The sequence below is a fragment of the Pongo abelii genome, chromosome 9 (assembly GCF_028885655.2).
Source record: "Pongo abelii isolate AG06213 chromosome 9, NHGRI_mPonAbe1-v2.0_pri, whole genome shotgun sequence".
NCBI classification, from domain to species: domain Eukaryota; kingdom Metazoa; phylum Chordata; class Mammalia; order Primates; family Hominidae; genus Pongo; species Pongo abelii.
Window position 1 is genome coordinate 26,821,444 of NC_071994.2, and position 12,507 is coordinate 26,833,950.

Here is a 12,507-nt window from a genome sequence, read left to right on the forward strand (position 1 = left end):
TTTACCAGCTATCGGGGTATCATTTAACCCAGTCAAGTTGACAGATAAAATGAGCATCACACCACCTCAAATTCTACTATGTAAGTAATTGCAATTTTTATAGATTCATAATTTGACTACCTCTTCTTCATTAATTTAACACCAGACTGGTATGACTCATTGGATTCTGAGAATGACAGTATACCTAGTTAGAAAGTAACTACCGGCCAGGCATGGTGGCTCACACCTGTAATCCCAGCACTTTGGGAGGCCGAAGTGGGTGGATCACGAGGTCAGGTGATAGAGACCATCCTGGCTAACACAGTGAAACCCCATCTCTACTAAAAATTCAAAAAATTAGCCGGGTGTGTTGGCACGTGCCTGTAGTCCCAGCTACTCGAGAGGCTGAGGCAGGAGTATCGCTTGAACCCAGGAGGCAGATGTTGCAGCCAGCCAAGACTGCACCACTGCACTCCAGCCTGGGCGACAGATCGAGACTCCATCTCAACAAAAAAAAGAAAAAGAAAGTAAGAAAGTAACTACCAAGTGGCAATCAATACTTGAATACCTCAAGTGATTATAAACTGATTACCTTCAACGACAGTCTATTCTACTCTTGGATAGTTTTGACAGGTAGAATTTTTTTATGTTGAGCTGAAATTGCATTTCCTGTTTCCTGTCAACCCTACCTTTGGTTCCTGTTCTATACCATGTGGTACACAAAGGAGTTTGAATCACACTTTACCAGAATAACCCAGAAACCCTGATTCCTGCCCAGTCGTCTCAAAGTCTGTTTGCTTTCTACAGACTCAACACCCTCACATCCTTCCAGCATGACTCATGTGGCATGGTTTCAGTTTACAGCACTGTTTCCGTTGCTCCCCTCAACTTGTTTACATTAGCTATGTGCACTGGCATTTCAGCTACGTCTTTTTGCTACTAGTCATCAGACTGTTGGGTTCTGTTCTCCTGTGACGTCACTGCATGACTAGCTTGCCCAAGTAAAACAAGGTTTAATTAAATCTTAATGTTGTACCCAGCTCTTTACAGAACTAACTGTTATTTTCACTTCCTTGTGCTATTAGCAGAATACATAATGAGAGTGTATGGAGCACAGAATCAGCCCCACTTATAAAGAGTAGCGTTTTGTCGCTCACTCACGGTCTATTTGCACTAAGCCTACTTTTTGGCTCACCACAGAGGTCTCAATTTCCCCCCACAGACAGATAAATTTTATTTGTGGTAGTGTTTGTTCTTTTTGAGTTAATGAGGTGGCATCATAAAATCATTAAAATATATTAATATGTCTTTGAAAAGAAGCTATTTAATATATTTAGTGCAGAAAGTTTTGGGGATTACCCCACTCATGCTGCTATTATCCAGTTACCTTTTTCACATTTATGAATTGTCTAAATGGAAACCACTAGTCTCTGAGCACTCCAAATGCATGTAACCCATAATATATTCTGTATTTAAACTGACAATCACTTCTCTTTCATTTTTAAATATGACAGAAATGATTATCAAAGTTATTCTCTGGGGGAAAATTACAAAGTGATACCACCCAAGTACTTGTGAGATTACTAATTTTTTAACCTGCTCATAAATCCTCAGGAAATGTACAATACCTCAATTATTAAATATTAATCCAGTAAGACTTATTCCAATGGTTGACTATTCTTGCCTGCCTTAGAGAAGTCCCAGAAAAAGTATGATGACATGGATTAAAATATACATGCAACTTGTCAACGACTTTAGTTGTCTCCAACAGCTAAAGGCAAATATGAAAAAAAACACACAATGTGTGGAAGTATTATACTGTACCACTGAAATGATAATGATGTGAATATGTTCTTTTAGGCAGTTCATCTCTTGATTTCTTTTTGCTTCAGGTGATAGTAATGATGTGGTCTCTTTATTTTGAAATAAAAAACAGAGAGCCTAGCAGGCTTCCTAGACACCAGACTTTTAATTCTCATGTTAAAATAAATAAGGATAAAGTGGCTACATAGATTTAACTCCACTTTAGATAAAAATATTGTGGCATAGAATATTGAACTATCTTTCCAACCCTTCACAGGCCATGGAAGAGTAGAGTATCAAGTTTGGGTATAAATGTTCTCATTTTAGTTCTTACTACGCAAACCAACTTCTTTTAAAATATGTATAAAAATATTTCACTTTTAGTAATGTCTGTCTACAAACCTGTCACTGTCTGTTACATATTTGTTAACATATATAAAGATCACGATATTATTTTTACATAATGATTAATTCCTTTCTTTAAAAATATCTCAAGCAAACTCACAATTAGAATTTGGAAGCATAAATGAAATTTTTTTTCTTGATTTTCTAAATGATGTAAAGTTTTTATAGGTCAACATAAAAGTAATCAACTTTATTGTTTTTGTTATTAATTTTTGCAATAGTTCTAGAGTCAATGTAGAGTGTAGTGAAACCAGTTTCATGAATTCTGCTTGAGATATTTTTTGTTGGTGTTTAATAGACTAAAAATTTTGAAAATGTTCAGGCAGAAGAGAAGTTATAAAAGACTCATCACCAACACCTGGCCCAGTGCATAGCTAATTCACAGTAAATGTTTATTAAGGGAATGGCTGACTGATAGACTGACAGATGGACTGACTAACTGACTAAATCAGTGACTATGAAAACATATTCATACACTGAACTCAAATCCAAGATTATTTTGAAGCTCCATAGCTTTTGATGAATATCGTTTCTCAGCCTTTTGGCTAAGATCAAGTGTAATTAATATCAAATTCTTTCTGATAGCAGATAATAACAGAGGCCCTTTTCTTGGTCATTCATTTTCTACAAGGGAACAGTAAGACTCAATGAATTTGAAATAAATATGAAACATTGAGATTTCCCATTTAGATCTTCTTATTTATTTATGAAAAAAAATGGCCTCTCTATGTAAGCAAGGCATCTCACGTGACTCCAAAGGGCATGCATTCTCCAGAAGCAGCCTCTGTTGAAAGCCCTGTTATTGGAAATGGCAGATTTCTGCATGGCTCCTCAGAGAAGTCAACAGGAGGCTTACATTTCTTTCTCTGCCATTGAGAGAGGCTCCAGTTAGTGATAAGAATGCACCTCAACTCTCAAACATAGACCACCTCAACTAACCACATTCAGCATTAAGATTTCCTAATAGCAGTCCTAAACTTGAATCTTTTCTTGTGGTATTTTTCACTTCTAATCCACAAGCAAATCCTATTAAGATTTCTTCCAAAATATATTTCAAAACCAGTCTACGTTTCTGTGTCCATTTCTATGGCTGTGTTTGAAACCTTTATCACTCTTTCCTAGACTTCTGAAATATTCCTGAACTTCCCTCTCTGCACTCAATCTTACCTTTACAATCCATTTTCTACACACTGGTTATTATCATCTTTAAAAAAAACTCAGATCAATGGCTCTCTCCACTTATATCTTAGAAGATTCCATTGCAATGAGAATGAAATCCAACAATGCTGACAGGAGCTGTAAGTTCCTGCATTGTTTGATTTCTGTCTAGCTCTCAGATTTCAATTTCTAGCAATGTCTTTATCATACTCCAGAAGCAAAGGTTTTTTGTTTGTCCTTGGACAGGTTAAGTACTGCAAACTGATCTAAGCTTCTTTGGCCCTGCACAACACGCAGGCCTGTAGACTTTTTTTTTTTTTTTGAGCGAGAATCTTGCCTGGAGAACAGTGGCACGATCTCAGCTCACTACAACCTCTGCCTCCCGGGATCAAGAAATTCTCTGCCTCAGCCTCCTGAGTAGCTGGCATTACAGGTACCTGCCACCATGCTCAGCTAATTTTTGTATTTTTAGTAGAGACTGGGTTTCACCATCATGTCCAGGCTGGTCTTGAACTTCTGACCTAGTGATCCACCCACCTCAGCCTCCCAAAGTGCTGGGATTACAGGCATGAGCCACTGTGCCTGGCCAGACTTATTTTTGGTAAATAATAATTGCCAAAGAAGCCTGAGCCCTCTGGGTGAGGGTTAGCTATGCCCTCAGAACTATGTTATACTAAAGTAAGTCACTGACTTAATTTTCGTAAACATAAAGATTTATTAGACAAACATGCTTTCAATAGTGAGCAAGTAAGCCACAGTTTTTATAATCTAAGTGCAACAAAATTCCACCTTTTTATTTTTTTAGGTTTTCCAAATGCCACCTTTCAGCAGACAGCATTCCAACCTCATGGTTGGATCAATCAATGTTCTTCTCACCCATGGCTAGACAGAGAACCAGTTACAGATCAAGCTTTGGGTGTCATCCCTGACTTAAAGATACGTGCCTCTGGCCTCACTAGATTCTTAACTGGTCTTAATCTAATTGTGAGTAGTATCTCAAATATATCTTTGTCAATCCATATATGTTGAACACCATTAATTTCACCAATAAAGGCTATTTATTTTATCACCCCAATCATTGATACATTTATTTACTGGAAAATGACAGTTTCTGATATTAGCTGTGATCATTAGCTGCCTGGTGTTGATTAAAAATGAAAAAATAAGTGTTAGTAGCTATCTTTCTAACATGACTTTTTAATATAATCCTAGCAAATATGGTTTCTTTTTTTTTTCTTTTGAGACAGTGCCTTGCTCTGTTGCCCGGGCTGCAGAACAGTGGCACCATCAAGCTTACTGCAGCCTCTATCTTCTGGGCTCTAACAACTCTCACTGCTCAACCTCCCAAGTAACTTTGACTGTAGGCATGGAAAATGACAGTTTCTGATATTATTTATTTATTTATTTATTTACTGGAAAATGACAGTTTCTGATATTAGCTGTGATCATTAGCTGCCTGGTGTTGATTAAAAATGAAAAAATAAGTGTTAGTAGCTATCTTTCGAACATGACTTTTTAATATAATCCTAGCAAATATGGTTTCTTTTTTTTTTCTTTTGAGACAGTGCCTTGCTCTGTTGCCCGGGCTGCAGAACAGTGGCACCATCAAGCTTACTGCAGCCTCTATCTTCTGGGCTCTAACAACTCTCACTGCTCAACCTCCCAAGTAACTTGGACTGTAGGCATGTGCCACCAAACTTGGCTATTTTCCTTTTTTTAGAGATGGGGTCTCGCTATATTGCCGAGGCTGATCTTGAACTCCTGGCTCAAGCTACCCTCCTGCTTTGGCCTACCAAAGTGTTGAGGTTACAGGCATGAGATATCATGCCTGGCCTGGATTCTTAATTTAGATAAGTGACCGTTCCTTTCCTGGAGTGAGTCAAAGCAAAAGTAGCTGAAACTTATATAATAATACTGAAGTAGTTTCTAATAAGTTGAACACATTTTAACATTAAGGTCACTTCAGAAATTTCGCACTGTTGTTGGCTTTGTTAGGAAATGGCGTGAATATGTTTCCTAAGGCTTTTCACATATCTGGCTCTTTCTTATTCTTCAGGTTTAAGCCCAAATTTCACCTTTCAACTAGTCCTTCCATTGCCAATCTATTCATAGAAGAGTAATAATAATAATAAAGTAATAATGGTAACTACAACTATACTAATAGTAATTTTGAGCATTTCTATTTGCTAAGCACTGGGTTAATCTTTGTGTATTTATTAACTCATTTAGTCCTCAAAATAAGCCTATGAAGTGGAATATTTAGCTTCAATTTACAGAAGACGAACCTGAGGCACAAGATCTTGCCAACACAACATAATAGAGAAATGGCAGAGCTGGGATTTGAATCCCCAATCCAAAGCTTACGCTCTTCAGTTAAGAAACCCTGTCTGACCCCATCTTTTTCATTATCACATCACCCTGTTTATGTCTCCATAATTTTTACCCTAATCTGTAAATATTTTTATTTACTTAATTGTTCTGTCTCATTTATCAATAAATGTTTCTCAAGAATTGTTCTTTCTCATGCTTTCAAGAAAATATAGATATCTTTAGAGCCGGGACCTTGCCTAGCCTGTTCATTACTCTGTCACAGGATCTAATACTATCCCTGGTGCATAGTTAGTGCTCAATTTATTGTTTTTTGCAAATGAGTGAAGGTGGTAGAACTCAGAAACAGCACTGCTAATTCTAATCTTTCATTGCCAATTTCATTTCGCCGTCAAAAGGAACGCCATGATATTTGGAATTGCTAAGTTTCTATGACATTCTCCGCTACCTGTGTCTTGCATCTGATGTCATATGAATTCAAGCGTGGATTTACTAAGGCCTCTTTTGACATCTGACAAAAAAACTGCTCACCTTTATGGAAAAAACCACTCAACTTTCTTCTATTCTCTGCACTATTGCCAGAGCAATACTTTTAGAATCAAGCTTGCTTAAAATCCATCAGAACTTCTGCATCTGCATAATTTTAAGGATCATGTCCAAACTCCTTATCATGACATATGAGATAGCTCATTAATTTGTCTGCCTAATCATGGATGTCAATTTGTTACATTCACACTTCTATGTGAGTATGTGTACCTACACACTAAACACACACACATAAACTCACACACACATACTTGCCACCTCTCACACTAATCATTCTGAATTTCTTGTTCATTGAAGGGAAGGTGTCAGGCTCTTTTATAGGATCTTCCCTCCGACTAGTGAGATCTTCTATACTTCCTTAATTAACTAATGCCTACTTGGTTTTGAAGCCTCATTTCTTCAGATAGTTGTCCTTGATTTTCCTCAGTCTTATCTAGCTACCTCCGATAGCACCTAGTTCATAAATTGTTTTATCATAGAATATGCCATATTATTCTATAATTGTTTATATACATTACTACCTCATTCAATAGAGGGTGGGTTCCTTGAGGTAGGATCTGTGTTGCTTTTAGCACAGTGTTCTGTCCAGAATAGGTGCTCTAGAAATATTTGATGAAAAAATCCATAAGAGAAAAAAAGGAATAAGCTCTGATTCTAAAGCAACCCCAGACATGAGAATAATCTGTGGCAAACTGTCCTTCAGAGGTATGTTCACTTGCTAGCTGCATTTTATAACTTTGGTGGATAGGGCCAACATTATTCCCTGGTGATGTCAATATGGCCCCTTCATCAGTCTGAAAATCCACTGGCAATGAAAATACATGAAGTCTGGAAGCTGTTTATGAAACTATGAAGGTGAGTCAATAGACTCTGTTCCAAGTTGGCAAGAAGAGACGTCGTCCTAAACATCCAAAGCGCCATAATTCACATTGAGCTTCTCATTAATTTAAATGCTAATGTAAATTTAAAACATGTTGTATTGATTTGGAACTATTTTTATATGAATATTGCATAACTGAGCTTCTAAAAGCAGAGTCCAAATGGACAGTCCTTCACATTAACTTATTATAATTAAGAAAACAAGTGAACTTTCGCCTTTTTTTGTCATGTAAAATCATTTGTTTTAGTTACAACGTTTAGCTGTGAGAAGCTGTGAGAACTTCTGCCTTTGAGTGCAATTGCTTTAGGCTGCTCTGAGCAAAAAGATCCATTTCCAAGTCTATTATTTTAGGGTATTGAACATTTAATTTCAAATATGTATAGAGATTTGTGTCTTTCTCATTTCATTGGTGAGTAAAATAAAGTTACCATGACAATGCTGGTTACTTGAGTCTCTTTCGTTAGTACTTCAGTCATAATCTCTTTTTATTGAGATTTATATTTCCAAGGGAAAATACAACTTACAGAAGATATTCCATTTTATTAGTCCCACATAAAATAAATTATGATGGTGAGGATGCTGACAATACCTGGATATCTATGTATATGCTCACTCTGGGACAGACCCTGATGCAAAGTACCCTAGAGAAATTTCCTCATTAAATCCCAAAGCAGCATAAAAGGGATGGACCTCTCATTATCCTGTTTCACAAATTAGGATAGTGACCCATAGAAAGATTAAGCCACTTTTCTAAAGATCTACAACCAGAAAGTGGTGCTGCTGACCTTAGATTGTCTGACTCCAAGGTCTTCTGTAACCTATGCTCCCTGAGTCTTAAACTGCACAATGTGATTGACGCATTGAAGCCTAGAGAAGTGAATTTCTTGGCCGGGCACAGTGTCTCACACCTGTAATCCTTGCACTTTGGGAGACTGAGGCAGGTGGATCACCTGAGGTCAGGAGTTTGACACCAGCCTGGCCAACATGGCAAAACCCCATCTCTACTAAAAAAACAAAAGTTAGCCAGGCATGGTGGCACCTGTGTGTAATCCCAGCTACCTGGGAGGCTGAGGCAGGAGAATCCCTTGAACTCAGGAGGCGGAGGTTGCAGTGAGCTGAGATCGCACCACTGCACTCCAGCCTGAGTGACAGAGTAAGACTCTGTCTCAGAAAAAAAAAAAAGTGAATTTCTTTTTTAAAACATGCAATATAAACATACAATTGAGGATTCAGTGCTACCATTGAGAAGCTGGGTAGATGGATGAAATCCTAAAACCTGCTTTCTGGTTCATGAACACATTGTATCTTATTCCCTTCACCTGTGCAGTATAATATTTAGTGAATCGATTGGTGAGTCCCTTCCAGCCCCACATTTAATGAATCTATATAATATGATTCACTTTGTTCTAATCAACAAACCCCCTGCCTTGTTTTCTTCACAACCACCTCTCATAGTACTTCTTATCTGATGCTATGTCCCTTCAGGCAGCCCCACCAAGCTCAGTTCTCTGTACTAAGAATGCTGGTATAAACAAATTTATTTGAAACTTATTAAATACCAAGTAGAAAACTCAGATTAAAAGAAGGAGGAGGCATCATTTTGTTCCCCTGAACATATAATTGAAATGGAATGCAAACATCAGATTCCTGAGAAATTAGACAAGGCATTCAGGTATGAAAAGATCAATATCAACTGATGCATTCAGAGGCTAAGACACAATCAATCTGATAGAATCTACTTCAATTGAATATGTACTGGCCCAGAAGTAGCCGTCAAGCTTTGTAGTGCCGGGATACATAGCACAGTTCATAGTAAGAAAAAGTATAGGCTTGGGGATTAAACAGACTTGCCAATTCCGCCACTTATCTCTTTCTGGGTTAAACTAAGTTGTTTAACTGACTTAAACATCCTTACCTCTGTTTCTTAATCTGTAAAAGGAGAATTATAATCCAAATTTTTATAGAGTAGTTATGAAGCTTAATTTGTACAGTAATGTAGAGAGATTAGCCCAGTGCATTAGAAGTATAATGCAAGCTTAAATTAGTTTCTTTTATTGTAATAATAGTAGCAAACAAATCTGTTATGCCAGTTTTAAATTTATCTTTGCAAGTAGTAATTCCAGCTATCACTCAACCCTTCAGTTTTAGGAAATGTATTGTTTTTGCAAGACAACAACAAATTAAATATGAATATTTCAACCAAAAATACCTTTTTCCCTCTGGAAGATATGTGAGGGGAAAAAAATCATCATATCATGCTAAATTCTGTAAGCTATCTTACATATTGTTGGTGGTTTCCCCAGTCCCTTCAGAATTTCAACTTCTCTTTAACATCAGGATAGCTGAAAGATGGACAACTGACCTACTGGCCATTAGGCTCCAAAGAGTTATTAATCTTTTGAGTTAAAAATAAAATTGTACTAAACCCCATCAGGTAGATAATTAATTTTTTTCAAGTAATACATGAATCTCAAATTCATTGATTACAACCACCTTAGTATAACTTACCTACAAATAACTCATACTCGAGAGAGAAGCTAACAATTGGTATATATAAGTATATAAAAATTCAGGCTTTATTTAAGCATGAGAGTTTTGCTTCCACAAAATCTTCCTGATAATTCTACCCATATCAAAACATACCCTCAGAAGGAAAATTATCACAGAATTTGAAAGATGGAAGGGTCCTTAGTGGCAATTTTGTACAAAGCTTTTCGTTTTATATGTGGAGCAATTAAGACTCAGTAAGTTTTGGATTCTTGCCCAAAATTGTCTGGCTAATTATGGCAGGGTTATGAATAGAATCCAGTTCTAATTCTCAATCCAATGTCTATATTTACTTATTTTCTGTGATGCTATATCAAACTGAGGAATCTGTAAATTACAGTGTATATTTTCTATTTATTTATTTATTTATTTATTTATTTATTTATTTATTTTTGAGACGGAGTCTCACTCTGTCGCCCAGGCTGGAGTGCAGTGGCGCGATCTCGGCTCACTGCAAGCTCCGCCTCCCGAGTTCACGCCATTCTCCTGCCTCAGCCTCCCGAGCAGCTGGGACTACAGGCGCCCACCACCACGCCCGGCTAATTTTTTTGTATTTTTAGTGGAAATGGGGTTTCACCGTGTTAGCCAGGATGGTCTCGATCTCCTGATTTCGTGATCCGCCCACCTCTGCCTCCCAAAGTGCTGGATTACAGGCGTGAGCCACCGCACCCGGCTAATTTTCTAGTTTTTTAATGTCAGTTTCAACTATTAGAGTTGAAATAAACAGATAATTATCTGTGTTGTTTTTAGCTCATGGCCAGAGGGAAGAAGTAAGAGCAGGAAGTCTTTTAAATTTATGTGCAATAAGCTATTTACAGATAAAAATCTTTTCCAGTGAAATTCATATGACACATTTCAATAAAACACAATGACATTAACAAAGAAATAAAAGACTAATAAATCTAGAGTTGGTAAACTAAATCAAATAGATATATGTATATATTGATATATTATATATATATAATACATACACATGTATACATACACATATTTGCTATAGTTTACCCATGTCTTGATTTGTTAGTTACGTAACACACACACGTATGAAAGACATTCTGTGATTTTAAATTACTAAATTATATTGAGGGAATGGAACAGGCAGGGATGTCTAACACTAAACTTGTTTTCACTTGTATAGCATGATTTTAAAATATGATATTTATGTTATCTTCCTCCAGGTATAAAGAAGTATCTGCAGAAATCCAGAGCACTTATTAAACTTCTTTGAGTTTTCTCAGGAAGATCAATACCTGTTGGAGAAATTTTACTAGGTAAGTTCCAAATACCTCTAATCTATTCTTTAGGGGCTTCCATTCTAGCTGCTCTAGTTCAGAACAAAGTGAGGTTCACTAAGTCGAAAAAAAAATAGACAAATAGAAAACCAGGCATTGCTTTTATTAATGATGCAGTTAATATTTGCGGATAACATTTCAATGCGTGTGGCAAAAATGAACTTCCTAACATTTAACTACAGCATTAGATAGATTTACCCATCCAGGCCCAAGAAGTGCATGGCAACTGCAGGCTCTCCCAACATGGCAGCCTGCCCTGTGAAACTTCTAGTGTGGAGTAGCAGACCTGAGTGTATCTTCCTTCAAGTAGCCCACTGTAAAGATGAAGGGGAAGAGAATGGGTTAAACTGTGATTGGCAAAATCTTGCTTTGAAATTCACAAATCAAATAAGCAACTCTACTGACCAAGAAGAAGGAAGAGAAAAGGGGTTAAAGAGAGGCCAGAAGAGCTGCTATAATGGAGTTTCCTTCATGTGGAAGAAAAAAAAATAGAAATGGGGAAGCAGAGTTTTTTTCTGTTACCATTGAAGGATCAGAGAGACCTACCAAAAAGGAAAAATGCTCTTTAGAGGTTGCATCAGGATTTTCTTAACCTAGCAGCACACGAAGATAATTTCTCCTGGGTAATGGAGGCAGTCACAGGAATGAGATTTTCCCTGCTTTAAGAAGAAATATTCTAGGCAAAATTTTTTCCACCTTCCTATTAGAAGTCAGGTATTTTCAGAATCACAATAGACATGTTGTCTGTGCTATCACAGAGCAGATGACTATATAGTAGACTACTACCATTTACGTTTTTACTTATTTTTAAACAAAATAAAAACCTATTGCAGATAGTAATTTTCAATTTTTGAGGCATACTGTTAAGTTATTCTGTAAAGAGCAGGTGGAGGGAACAGTTTAGGTAGTAAATGGGCTTAGCTAACTCCTCAGTGGACTTGTCTCAATGGGGATTTGAAACTCTAATTTAATAAACAACCTGTGTACACAGAATTATTTATTGGTAAAAACAAAACCAAGGAAATATAATGTATTGAAAATATAAAAAGGAATCATAAGCTTGAAGAAAGTAAAATAATGTACTTGGTGCAAGACTGCGAACCAAGCCAAGTATCTGTAGAAGATAGCAGGATTGACTTAATATTCTCCATTAGATGCTGCCTCTGTAATGAATGAACCCTGCTCCTTTCATATTTGTGTTTCATCATCTAAGATTGAAGGTCATTTCATTCCAAAAAATGTTTGGTTTATTTTGATCATTTTATTTGGTCAAATTTTGATGATTTGTCCTTTTGACTAGACTGGAGCAGTAAAGGCAAAATAATAATAATAATAATAATAAATTAGACCATTGTGGCTTCTGTAGAGAAAGAGCAAGCATCCGGATTGACCGCACCACTGTAAATACATATTACAAGGAATAATTAATCATTGAAAACAAAGTAGGCTTACTCTCTGGGAGGTGTTATCTATATTTGATATTATTTGGCATAGATGAGTATAGTGATGTTTGGAAATTGATTATTATCAATGTTCTCGGGTATGTCTTTCAAGAATACCAAAGGTCTA

At 36.7% G+C, this 12,507-nt stretch overlaps 1 long non-coding RNA gene across 2 annotated transcripts in view; it reads left to right on the plus strand.

The window, feature by feature from the left end:
* The window catches only part of LOC129047440 (uncharacterized), a 1,160,145-nt gene extending 1,149,228 nt beyond the window's left edge, over positions 1-10,917 (plus strand). For both annotated transcript variants that reach the window (XR_010141853.1, XR_010141852.1), the window contains one exon: positions 10,825-10,917. This is a non-coding gene — a long non-coding RNA (uncharacterized LOC129047440). The remainder of the gene's footprint in view (positions 1-10,824) is intronic.
* The last annotated feature ends 1,590 nt before the right edge of the window (positions 10,918-12,507 follow it).